We start from the raw sequence: 11,510 nt of genomic DNA, 5'->3' as shown, positions 1-11,510 counted from the left end.
TAAAGGCATCCCAGACCACCCCAGTGCTGGGGTGCCTTTCCCTCCCCTCTTGGGATGAAGTGGGAGGGGGAAGACTCAGCCTCCTGTGGTGGTAGGTCCAGCTCTGCCCAGGGCTGCAGGGGGACAGGCATTAGGGCTTTTTCCCCTTAGGGCATGTTCATTTTGCCCACCTTACGCTCATCTGTGCTTTTTTTTTTTTTAAAGGAAAACCAAAGGCCTTTCTCATTTTTATCCAATGTTTATTAATTTCTTGAATATTTAGTTTTAATTTTCCTTGTTGTTTTCCTTTCCTTTAGGAGCATTCTTTAATTCTTCAAAGATTTTGTAAAAAAAAAAATAGAAATGGTCATTTTTTTGTTTGTTTGTTTTGTTTTTAATTAAGTCTGCTCACCCTTTAACAGCTCTATTTCTGCCCTAGCAAACCCAAATCCTCCTCCTCAACCACAGCGGCTATCAGAGATTACCCCATTTGGGCTGATGGAGTGCTCCTTCTCTCTGAACTCCAGCAGCAAAAAGATCTCACCAGAAACTTGTAACTCCTTGAAGCAGGGACCTTTCTAAATTATTGGGGAGTAAGTTCAAGGACCAAGCCTGTGATGTGGCAAACTGCTGCTGTTACCAGGCTGAAATCTCAAAGCTTTTTCTCTCTGAATGCGTCCATTGGAGTATTTTGGCATATGCTGGATGCATCCCACGCCCAGAGCCCCGTGTACCACGTGGGACCCCACGTCCTGCCTGGCACGAGGCTCAGGTGGGACCAGTAAGCCCTGCAACGTTTGTCCCAAGGTTATATTTTCCAGATGCATGTGATAACCCTTTTTGTGCCCGTGGCACCGTCCTTACTCTTACCTTTCTTTCAGCATCTCAGAAAGCTGCACAATGGAAGCGGGAAGCATCTAACGGAGCTGGAGCTGCTGTGTTGGCCCCACTAAAACCATCTGGAGGGCCTTGGTCAAAATTCATTGCCTTGCCCTGCTTCAAAGGAGAAAGTATCAGAGAAACGACCTTCTGTTCCCAATTTCTACATCTGCTCAGTGACCTTAGCAAAGGCATTTCACCTTTTTACTGCCTCTATGTCCACATCTGCGAAGATAAATGATAAAGAAATGCATGGCATATGAACATGGAGTGCCGTAGGAAACTTAAATATTTCATCAGGGAGGCACTGGTAATGTCAATCGGCAAATGAAGGCTGAACCAGAAGTGACCGTCTCTGCAGGACTTATATTTTGCAATGCTGCTATGCTGTTTTTCTTCTCTTCTTCCTGCATTTTCTCTCCCAAGCGGTTGTGCTTCTGGCGGGGAAGTTTGCCCTCCCCCAGCCCACCCCTCTCCCTGCCTTTCCCAGAGAGAAATGACATCTCCAGCAGCAGCCTGGAGCTGCAACAGGCAGGATGCTCATATTTCACTCTGTGCCTGCGTGACCTTTAAAAATATAACCTGCCAGAGATGGGAAACAGGTAAGGAGAAATGTGTTCGTCTCGAAGCACAGGTTTTCATAGCAGCACAACCTTCGTGGGGCACACGTGGTGGTGACCAAGCATGGAAGGGCTACCAAGACAAGCGATATAAACAGCTATGCTGCATGCCCGCAGCTGGAGAGACACCCTGATGCAGACCCTGAGAGTGCAGCGTACAAACACCCTCACTGCCTTCCCCGTCATGTAGGTCGCCGGTCAGATCTGCCTTGATTGACAGCCCATTATAAAAGAGGATCAGCAATGGGTGGGGTGGCATTAGTCAGAAATTACTGAGCGGGAAGAGGGAACGTTCAATCACGTACCGAAGCGGAGCCAGCCTGGAGACCTGGATTTACAGCTAATAACATCACCTGCTATTAATCCCCTCGCTGCGCAGGAGAGGTTTTAGCAGTGAAATCCACCGTGTTGCAGGACTTTCATGCGATGGCTTCTCCGCTGTGTTCAACAGCGGCGGATAAAAATAGGAAGGAGGTGCGAGAAAGATAATTAGCACTGTTAACTTTCACTACAATCAATTAGGATGAGCGATGACTGCTTCATTAATTTAAAACATCTTTTAGGAAAGAATCTTAACTCAAAGCCTGACTAAGGAGGAAAACCAGAAGGATAAGCAGACCGTAATGCTCCTGATGTCCTCCAAGCCACACTCAGGGAATTGCAATAAACAGCCACGTGGCCCAATGCACGATTCCCAGTGGTATTATCTATTTCAGTAGAAGTTATAATGCTTTTGAGAATCCCAGAAGCCACTTTTTTGCAAGTGAAAGATCCTCAAACCTTAGAAGAGCTGTCCTTTAATCACGGGCTTGTGGTTTTCTCTCTTCACCATTGGGTGCTGTGAGAATTAATTTGGGAAAGTATCTGTCTGGACAGTGCTCAAGCTGCGATGGGCAGAGCAGCTGGATACTGACTGGCTATTTTATTACAATGCACCAGAGGAGAAGGATGTTAAGAAATTAATTCCATTTTGCTCTGGCTCAGTACGTACCCATTTAACCAGAAATGCTGAAGATGTTTTAATCCAACAAGAACAACATATTCCACTTAGCAAAAAATCCAATTTCACACTACATGAAAAATTTTGGAAGAAAACTTAAAACGCCTTAAGTGTTTTCACAAGTTATTTTGGGGGTTTTGATTTTGAAAGGAGACATTTTTAAGAAGCAAGAAGTTGCGCGAAAAATTCAAATCATCTGTAGTTATTGAATCCAGCAGTGGGTCTGATACAAAACCTTGGGAAGAGCTTGACAAATATATGTATCCTATTATATTTTCAGTTTATTGCTAGCACATTTTAGAAATGGAAAGCAAGCAATTACTACAGCTGTATTTGACAAACAATACTCGTGAGATGTAAATGAAGAAAGCCTGTTTCTGGGATCTGCAGCCTTCTTATGCCATTTTATAATGCAGGGGAACTGTGGCTTGTGCAATGCTCGTAGTGAAATATTAAGACGCACCCAGCGGAAAATCGACTTGTCGCATCTTTCAGCTTTGGCTCCGGATTAGACACTAGCAGGAGAAGCTGATTTTCCTGGCAGGGCCAGTCTGGAGAGCAAAACTCAGTCACTGACAGCAGAAGAAAGCATTGCTTTGAAATCTGTTGAGCCATATGAGCCATGCAGCCCCTTTGCTACTTTTTTCTGGATGTTAAGTGAAGGTGGCAGGTTTAAAATGAAGAAAAAGAAGCTGTCCTTCACACAAAACCTTGTCAAGCTACATCGCCTCTTGGTGCCTAATGGTACAGACCCCATCAGTTCACAAGGACTCAAGGGGTGGCTAGATAGCCCATGAGACAGATCAGTTGAGAGTCACGAACTACACCAGAGAGCGGGCAGTGCAGCCCCAAACGGGGACCGTGCCTGCTGCCAGCCACCCAGGTGGGCAGAGCAAGGCAAGCCCATCACCGAAACCCACACAGCAAGATGTAAATGGTTAAACGGATGCCAAAACTGCGTGCAGATCAGCCCCGAGCTTATCAGGGGGACAAGAGGTGCCAGGCAGCTGTGGCTCCGGGGGCTGTTTGGGCCAGAGTGACACTGACCGAAAAGACATTTGATTGAGTTTTGCCTCGGTGACCTGATTACCTGGCTGCAGCCAAGCTTTTGATGTCTTATCAGCCTTTCTCGAGCCAGAAGGGAAATGCTGACCCATGGCCAAAAAGCAAAACCAGGGGGGACAGATTGTTTTGGACAGGCATTAAAAAAGAATATTTGAGAGAGAGAGAGAGAGAGAGAGAGAGAGAGAGAGAGAGTCTTAAACTACTGAATTAAAGAGACCAGGGGGCTTTCATATTTAATTGAAGCGCTTCCATATTATCTCAGTGACAAACAGGCGGATGCTGGGTCAGGATTACCCTGTGATTTCCAGTCTAATTTCAATGTTTTACTGCTACCTTCAGCTGGTAAAGAGATAAAGACATCATCCAGGCACTGGGATCCTTCTCTGCAGAAGTAGGTATAGGATCAGAACCCAGGCTTCTAACAAAAAAAAAAAAAAAAAAAAGAAAGAGTCCTCAGAGTGTTTCTTTGTAAAGAAATAAAGCCGACAAAGCAAAACCAGTTCAAATTGTAGTGCATACTCCACTGCAGATGATACCTGTGCCCCAGTAGAAGCTTCTCCCTCTGCAAGGTAGCCTGGTGTGGGGCATCCCCCGAGCCCCAAGCCCCTGCTTCAGGCACTGCTGTGAAACCTTTTGGTCAAAATCAAGAACCTAAGTCTCTGGGGCACAAAATTTCCATAGCCCAGAAAGTGGGACTTACAGAAAAACTTTCCATTTCCTATAACATCTTACTCCGCACACATTGGGATTAAACTTCCCTGGGGGTTTGTGGCTCTCTGTAGGTGACGTTGCATATACCAATAAGTTTTTACCCCCAGATAAGCTCTTGGAGGTATAAGCCATCTTTTTCTTCTGCTTGCTTAGAGCCCTGGCAAAGTTCCTACATCCTACTGTGACACATGCAATAAATAATAAACCTTTGAATCTTTGAGTAGTAATTTAGTACTGGCTTGGGAGTTTCCCCAGATCCTGTGAAAAGGACTCAAATCCCACTGAATTTGCTGTCCTTTGATTACAAATGGCTGGCTGCTTTGGCACAGAGCATCCCCCCTGTGAGGGATGGCTTTGCCCCTGCTGCAGGGATCTCTGCAGAGTACACACGCCGCACCAGTATTTGGGCCCCTTGTTTCACCTTTTTCTAAAATAACTCCTTGTCAGCAAACACCAGAGGATATCTGAAAAGTGCATTCAGCCTAGCAAGTGCTTCAAAGCTTTTTTCTTTTCTGTGTTATTCCCCACCCCCCACCCCCCCACCCCAATGATTTTAACTTCTCTAATCCCTGGGGATGCTCAGGTGAACAAGGTGTGTTGCCAGAGAACAGACTTCAGTGGGGAAGACTAAAGTGCCCAGCTAATGTTCCAAATAGGTCCTTCCCTCACAAGGTGTTTCATGCAGTTAGAGACCTCATCTTCATTCAGAGTGCCCCAAGATAAAGAGTTGCGAGCGCCAAGTTTCCTCCAGCACGTGTTTCTATGCAATTTGCTTCAACTTACCTACGTTACATTTTGTCTCCTGATTTTTTGCAAATGTTATACAGGGTCAAAATAAGCAGCTCTTTAGAGAACAACAGACCTGTTGTGCTGGATTTATAGGTCAGTACTGATATGAGCACTGACAAGTACCGATTTCAGAAGTCATTTGTTGTTAGGTGATGTGTGTATATAGATACATTTTGCTTGTATCATATATAATCTCTTCAGAGACATATTTATCTGTGTGCATCTGTAGGTGTGTCTATAGATAGTTCTTTGCATATATCTGTCTACTTGGCACCTCCATTAGCCTTTTCTTAGAAGAATGGTATGCAGCTCTGAGGTCCCCATTTCTTTATCCTCCCACCCACATCTGCTTCCTTTTAACTTCACCCACCTCATTCCCCAGTTTCCCTCATCCCCTTCATCCTTGCCTAGGCTCCAGTGTATCACCTCTTGTACCCCTTACCATGCAACCCCTCAGTGATGTTGTGTGCCCAAAAGCAGCTCCCTACACCTGTGGCAGAGGCGGCAGCCACAGAAGAAAGGGAAAATAAAGATATTGCCTCCTGCCAGCTTGCCGCAGCAGCTAACCCGCTTCTCGCCAGTCAGGTCAAAGCACAGGCTCTCACGCCCAGTTCACAAACCCTAGGGAAAACTACATTTTGCTATTAATTTTTCCCCCTGTGTACCAAGCATATATTCTCAGAAAGGCCAACAAAACAGACCAGACAAACATGGACTTTCTAAGCCAAGCCAAAAATACGGTTGAGCCAAATAAACCTCCAAACTCAACAACATAAGGGATAAGCTTGTTGGTTTTTATTTGGAGTGTTTTTATTTTTTTTCCCCCTGATCATTATAACTTTAAAATGTCTTCCCTGGTTTTTAATAAAAAAGCAGATCAACCTGTGTGGGTGAACTAAAGAGAAAGAACATGTCTATTATTGGCAGGCAGCTTTGACTTCAACTATAGAAGAGCTTGCGTCTCTTCTTAACATCTCCCAAAACAGTCACCAAGGGTGCAGAGAAGGGGGGCAGTTAAACAGCTCTGGATTTGCTCGCACATGACTGACTCACCATTGAATTTTTTTCCCTTCCTGTGCCAGCGGCAGTGGGGACGCGTGGTCCCCCCTCCTGCCATCGCTTCCCCGTGAACCCCTTCAGGCACCCCCGTAGCCAAATCCCAGGGGGAAGCGGAGGGTGTAGGAGGGCCTCAGAGCTTCAGTCTTTGCTTCCAAAACTAAAACTTGGCAAGCTTTAAATGTAACAGGCCCTCACTGGCACAGTGCAGCCGGAGCCAGCGGTGCGCTAGGATGAAGTCCTGGCACTTGATGGTAACAGATACCGGTAAATCTTACCAGCGGCTTTCTGGGAGGACTGGCATAGCTCAGCAGGGCAGGGGTGGAAAGCTCTGCCTCCCAGCTATAATTAGCAAGTAATTCAGCACGATAGGAATGGGTCAATGGACCAAAGCAGCTGGTTCCCCCACGCCATAAGCAGTTCAGAGGTTTTGTTTCAGATGAGGTCTGGTCCCCCAGACTGGGTGTCCCTGCCACAAGGACCGAAAATTGGTCTGGGCCACCCCAGACGGGGCCGGACCAGTTTTGATGTGCATGTGAAGGCAGCTTCTGGTTTGGTTTCCGCCCCAGGTGCCTGGGTCACGTGCGCCAAAGCACCCTGCCATCCATCCAGCGCTCGCATCCCGACACACAACTGCTCTGAACCACAGGGCAAGCGGGAGGCGAGGAGGCGCAGCCCCAGGCTCTCGGGCTTGCATCTCTGCACTGGAGGAAAAAGAGAGCCGAGCACAAAGACAGCGGCTCTGGCTCCATCCTGTTGCTAGTACGCAGCATGGGCAGATAATGGTGCCTGCATCTACAATTAAACTGCAGGCACAGATCTGCCCTCTCCCAGCAGCTGGTCCCTAGGTCCCCCCACCTCCCAGATAGAAGAGGTCTTATTTGGGGTGGTCCTGCAGCTCTCCATACCCCACATGCATGGGACCAGCTGATATCATTGGTACAGAGATGGGGATTGCTACAGACCATCACATCCTTAAACTGGAAACGTGAGAAGGAAAAAGAAAAGGCAGGCAAATTGCACGCTGCATTGCAAACCTAGGACTTGCTATTGACTTTTACCAGGGAAATGTCACAGCTCTGGGTAGCCTCGCGCCCGAGGTGACAAAGGGACACATTCATCACAGCTTGTGGCATCACTTGACCTTTGGGGGAGGCTTGGAGGATTTTTCTTTCCTTTCTTTTTTTTCTTCTTGCTTATCTGCATGGGAGGGTTTTAATTAGCTCTGAAATGCCATTAAGAAATAAAGCAGGCCAAGTTCTTCAAGGGGGTAAGTCTCCTGGAGTCAGCCATGTTACTCAAGGGGTCAATATTCTCCTTCATGCTTTTCATGGTCATGTTAAGAAATATGCAGAGCAACAAATAGATGTTTTGACTGGAAATAGATTTCACCAAGGAAATATTCCCCAATTTTAGCACCCATTTGACCTAGGACAAAACGAGCAGCAGCCACAGCTCCCCGTCAGCTGCAGAGCAAAACAAAGCCTGAGCAAATTCTTGTAGCAGTTTGCATAGCTGAGGCCCCAGATGGCCACTGCCATCCCTGTGCTATTAATAAGGGCTATTTTGGAACAAATGATCATTTCACAAGCGACCAGTCTATTTATTAGCCTTCCTATTGTTACCACCAGCTGCAAGGTGTTTCGTATCCCTCATGCATTGCAGATGTAGCCTGATCAAGAGACACGATGGTGCAAGCGAGGGTGATGAGCTGGCCTCTTTGTGCAGTTTTAGCACCTGGAAAGCTGATGGCACCTGTCTGCCCGATTGAATCTTTACAGTAATGACCTGCAGCAGCTATTTTTCATTGCTAGTAGCAAAAGAGAGTGCTGTTCAAATTATCTGGGTTAGTCCCCTCAGGTATTGCTGCTTCCCTTCCTGGCGCACGCTCTGCAAACAATGTTTGATAACTCTGAGTGGCAGAGCTGTTCCCAGCTGAGGCAAGGCTTCAGCATACTTGTTGCTTTTTATAGATTAAGCTCTTGCAAAATAATGTATTCTGCGTGTTGAAGAATAAAACCACATTAAAAAAAAAAGGGAAAGCAGGAAGGATGATAAGGCAGTGTCAGCCCAATACAGTACCCTGATGGGATCCCTGCTTGGAAGCCATCCTGAAACTTTTACTCCTTCAACTTTCTGTCACATGAAAAGGCAGCAATGGGTTGGGTTTTTTTTTTTTTGCTATGTGCTTTTTTTGCTATATGCTTTTGATTAAATGCTAATGCTGCCATTGACTTCTATTCCCAATTAAGTGTCTTCTACAAAAGGGTCTTTTGGCCCACCTGCCTCTTAGTCCTCTTCACCAGCATGAGGAGGACAAAGGTAGAAAAAAAAGCTTTGGTAGGACAAAGCCTGATTTTCAGACGAGTTTTTCTCCCATCATGGTTCTGCACAGCGAGAGGTGTAATATGGGATGGGCAAAACCCATCCCTTGTTCCAGTGACAACAAGCTCTTCCAAGCCAAGGTGGCTGGCAGCAGTTGGTCCCCGGTCCAGCGGCCACCAGGAAGGCACACACCAGGGCACAATGCTCCCCATAGCCGGGCTGTTCCAGGCACCCTGCTTCAAAATTTAGCTACAGAAAGCAAAGCAACTCCCATACACCTACTCCTTCAATCCTAAAGGCTGCCTACCTATGGATTTTGCAGCATCTGTGAAGTCTTTTGTGGTTTTGGGGAGAAGCCAAAAAGCAGACTTATAATGGAAACTCAACTGCAGCCTTCAGCATAGTTTGGCAGCTCTAATCCTATAATAAACCCAAAGCACACGTGAGCCTGCAAAACAGTGCGGTGCATTCTCTATTCCTGTCCACAGTATTTTTAGCAACCAGGGTCATTTTTAGCCTGTTTTTTTTTTTCTCTTTCAGTGTAAAGATGTTGTCAAAATACAGGCACTGCTCTCAGTGCAAGCAGCAGTCAGTTGATTTGGGCAGACACGACTGACATTTCAAAACAAGAAATGCTCAGCAATCAAATTCCTGGCATGCTATAAAATGCAAAAATGTGAAACTGTTACCTATGGCAAACATTTCTCCATCGGATGTATCACAGGACCGCTGTGAGGAAATCAGTGGAAGAGGAGGGAAAAAGCCAGAGTTTATGTTTTGCAGATAGCTTAAGGGAAAGGAATCCTAAATCTTGAGCAAATGTTTGGTTTTGCATTGTGGCAAAAATGTTTGTTTCCTTAACACAGGATGATTACAATGCGATCTGCGCTTCTGTTTAAAAATACTTCTCCCTCTGTCTGTGCTGCAGTGTAAACAGGATGTACTGAAATGTCAGCCCATCCGCAGGCTTTGCCATGACAGACGCACACAGGGAACCAACGTGCTCGCACTCAAATCTGACCTGCTTCCCCAAAATAGATCCCTGTTACCCTTACAGAGTCATCGTTGTCCGATTTCAGTTTGCCGGGCATGGGGGAATGCAGGGACGGGTGACTCGATGGTCGCAGTTAGTGGGACCCAAGGCAAAGGCTGGGGGATGAGCCGGGGGGGATGCACAGCCACAGCCAAGCTGTGCGGGAGGGGTCCTCAGCGAGGAACCCAAACCTCACTGCCTGTGTTACCTCCCCTCCCCACGCCATTGGACTAAACCCATCCTGGCTGGCTCCCAGCAGTTACCAGTACCTGGCTGCCCATGCTGAGTTAGCTGACACGGGGCTGGTCTGTTCCTTAGGTGACTCATTACCACAAATATCAGGAAGAGACCAAGACGTTTGTCTTCAGCTGCTATTCGTATCAATACAAACTTAAGAAATAGCTAGGGACTGTCTTATTTGTTAATTTTTTCTCCATTAAAAAAAAAAACCTAGGAATCCTGCAAACCGCTCAGGCACAAGCACCGTCTTTGCCAGCCTCTAGGCAACAGTTGATTCTGGGAAACTACCAATGTTTTAAGTAAATTAAAATTTACACAACGAAATGCTGCTAGTGCTGGATCCAACCCTTTCTCTTCTGCTTTCCTCCATCAAAAGTTGCCCACATTTCATCTTCTTAAAAGACAGATATGCGCAATCTACGAGAAGACTCTGCTATTCTACAATCAATATTGAACAGACTGCCTGTGACAAGGCCACTATCCCTTAGGTGACACTGGTGTCTGGCCTGCAAGAGCTAACATTTTCCTTACCATACCCACAAGCTTCATACAACACGCTTGCACAGCGTAAGCATCTTCCCTGTAAAAGCTACTGTGACAGGTCTTCAGTAATAAAAATGTTCTTTCTTCTGCATTTTCCTGAGCCCTGATCCAACACAGCACTTGAGCACAAGGTTACCTTTAAGGATGCCTGTGATCACACTGAAACCAAGAGGACTGCAGTGGCCTCCCTACAGACAGGGACTCTGGGTTTCCAAAGGTCCCTAATCAGATTTCTTAGAAATAAATGTTTCTTGGAGCCCACCTTGACATTAAACACAGCCTTACATATTTTGACTAAGACGACTTGGGTCAATGAATGTGCTCAAGTGCTTCAGCACTCCAAGACCTTATTCAGTGCACGAGTTGCACGCAGATTAACAAACCTCAAATCTTTTCCCACATCCCAAAGTTCTGACAAGAATAACAATAGGTAGCTCTGGTGCATGCAACCACATTAAACTGAATTACTCGTTATCCCACAAGCTCATGTGTCTGCAGGGATTCTTAAAACTCTGATGAAATTTCTTGTCTTCAGTGGTCGTGTCCAACAAAGCTAAAACTGGAAAAAGGGTTTGGGGAAGCACATTTCACTCAACTGTCATCTCTTCACAAAACAAGATTCCCAGAAGACCAGCTGGGGTTTTATGGAAAAGCCATTTGCCATTACCTGGGCTGTGGGAAAATATTTGTCAGCATATCACAACCACAAGGGCTAAGGATGAAACTAATTGCTTAGAAAATTACTTCACAAAATGAAATAAAGACATCTGTTTCAACTCGGTGAGCATAAACTGCCTCTTGAATGAACGATCTTCTATTGTGTTTGCTTCTTTCTGGTTAATGAATGACCAGATAGGCTTGTTTTTCAGTATGTAGCCAACAACTATAAAGATCATGGTCCCTTGAACCAAATCTTTGCTCTCTGTGTTTCAACCTAGAAATCAATGAGGAACATAAGGCTACCGCTGATTTTCTTACAGGCGACTGCAAATCCTTTGCAAAATAGGTTTATCACCGAGATATTATTGGTGTCTCTCCTCTCAAAAGCTGCCTTATACTCCAGTGGTATGAGTATCTGCATGACAGGTCTGGTATATTGTCTGCAGCTCAGTTCTGTATACAAAGGTGGTCTGTAACATACACATGCATCTGCTAAAACACAGCACACATTGAAGGAGGTGAAGAGGAATAAAACCCATAGAGAAGCAGCTATAACATCGACAAATTTTTAGGTGCAGGTGGGACCCAGATTGCATACGAGGGTTGAGAG

Source organism: Aptenodytes patagonicus, chromosome 2 (genome assembly GCF_965638725.1).
Source record: "Aptenodytes patagonicus chromosome 2, bAptPat1.pri.cur, whole genome shotgun sequence".
NCBI classification, from domain to species: Eukaryota; Metazoa; Chordata; class Aves; order Sphenisciformes; family Spheniscidae; genus Aptenodytes; species Aptenodytes patagonicus.
Note: the sequence above shows the minus strand (reverse complement) of the source record.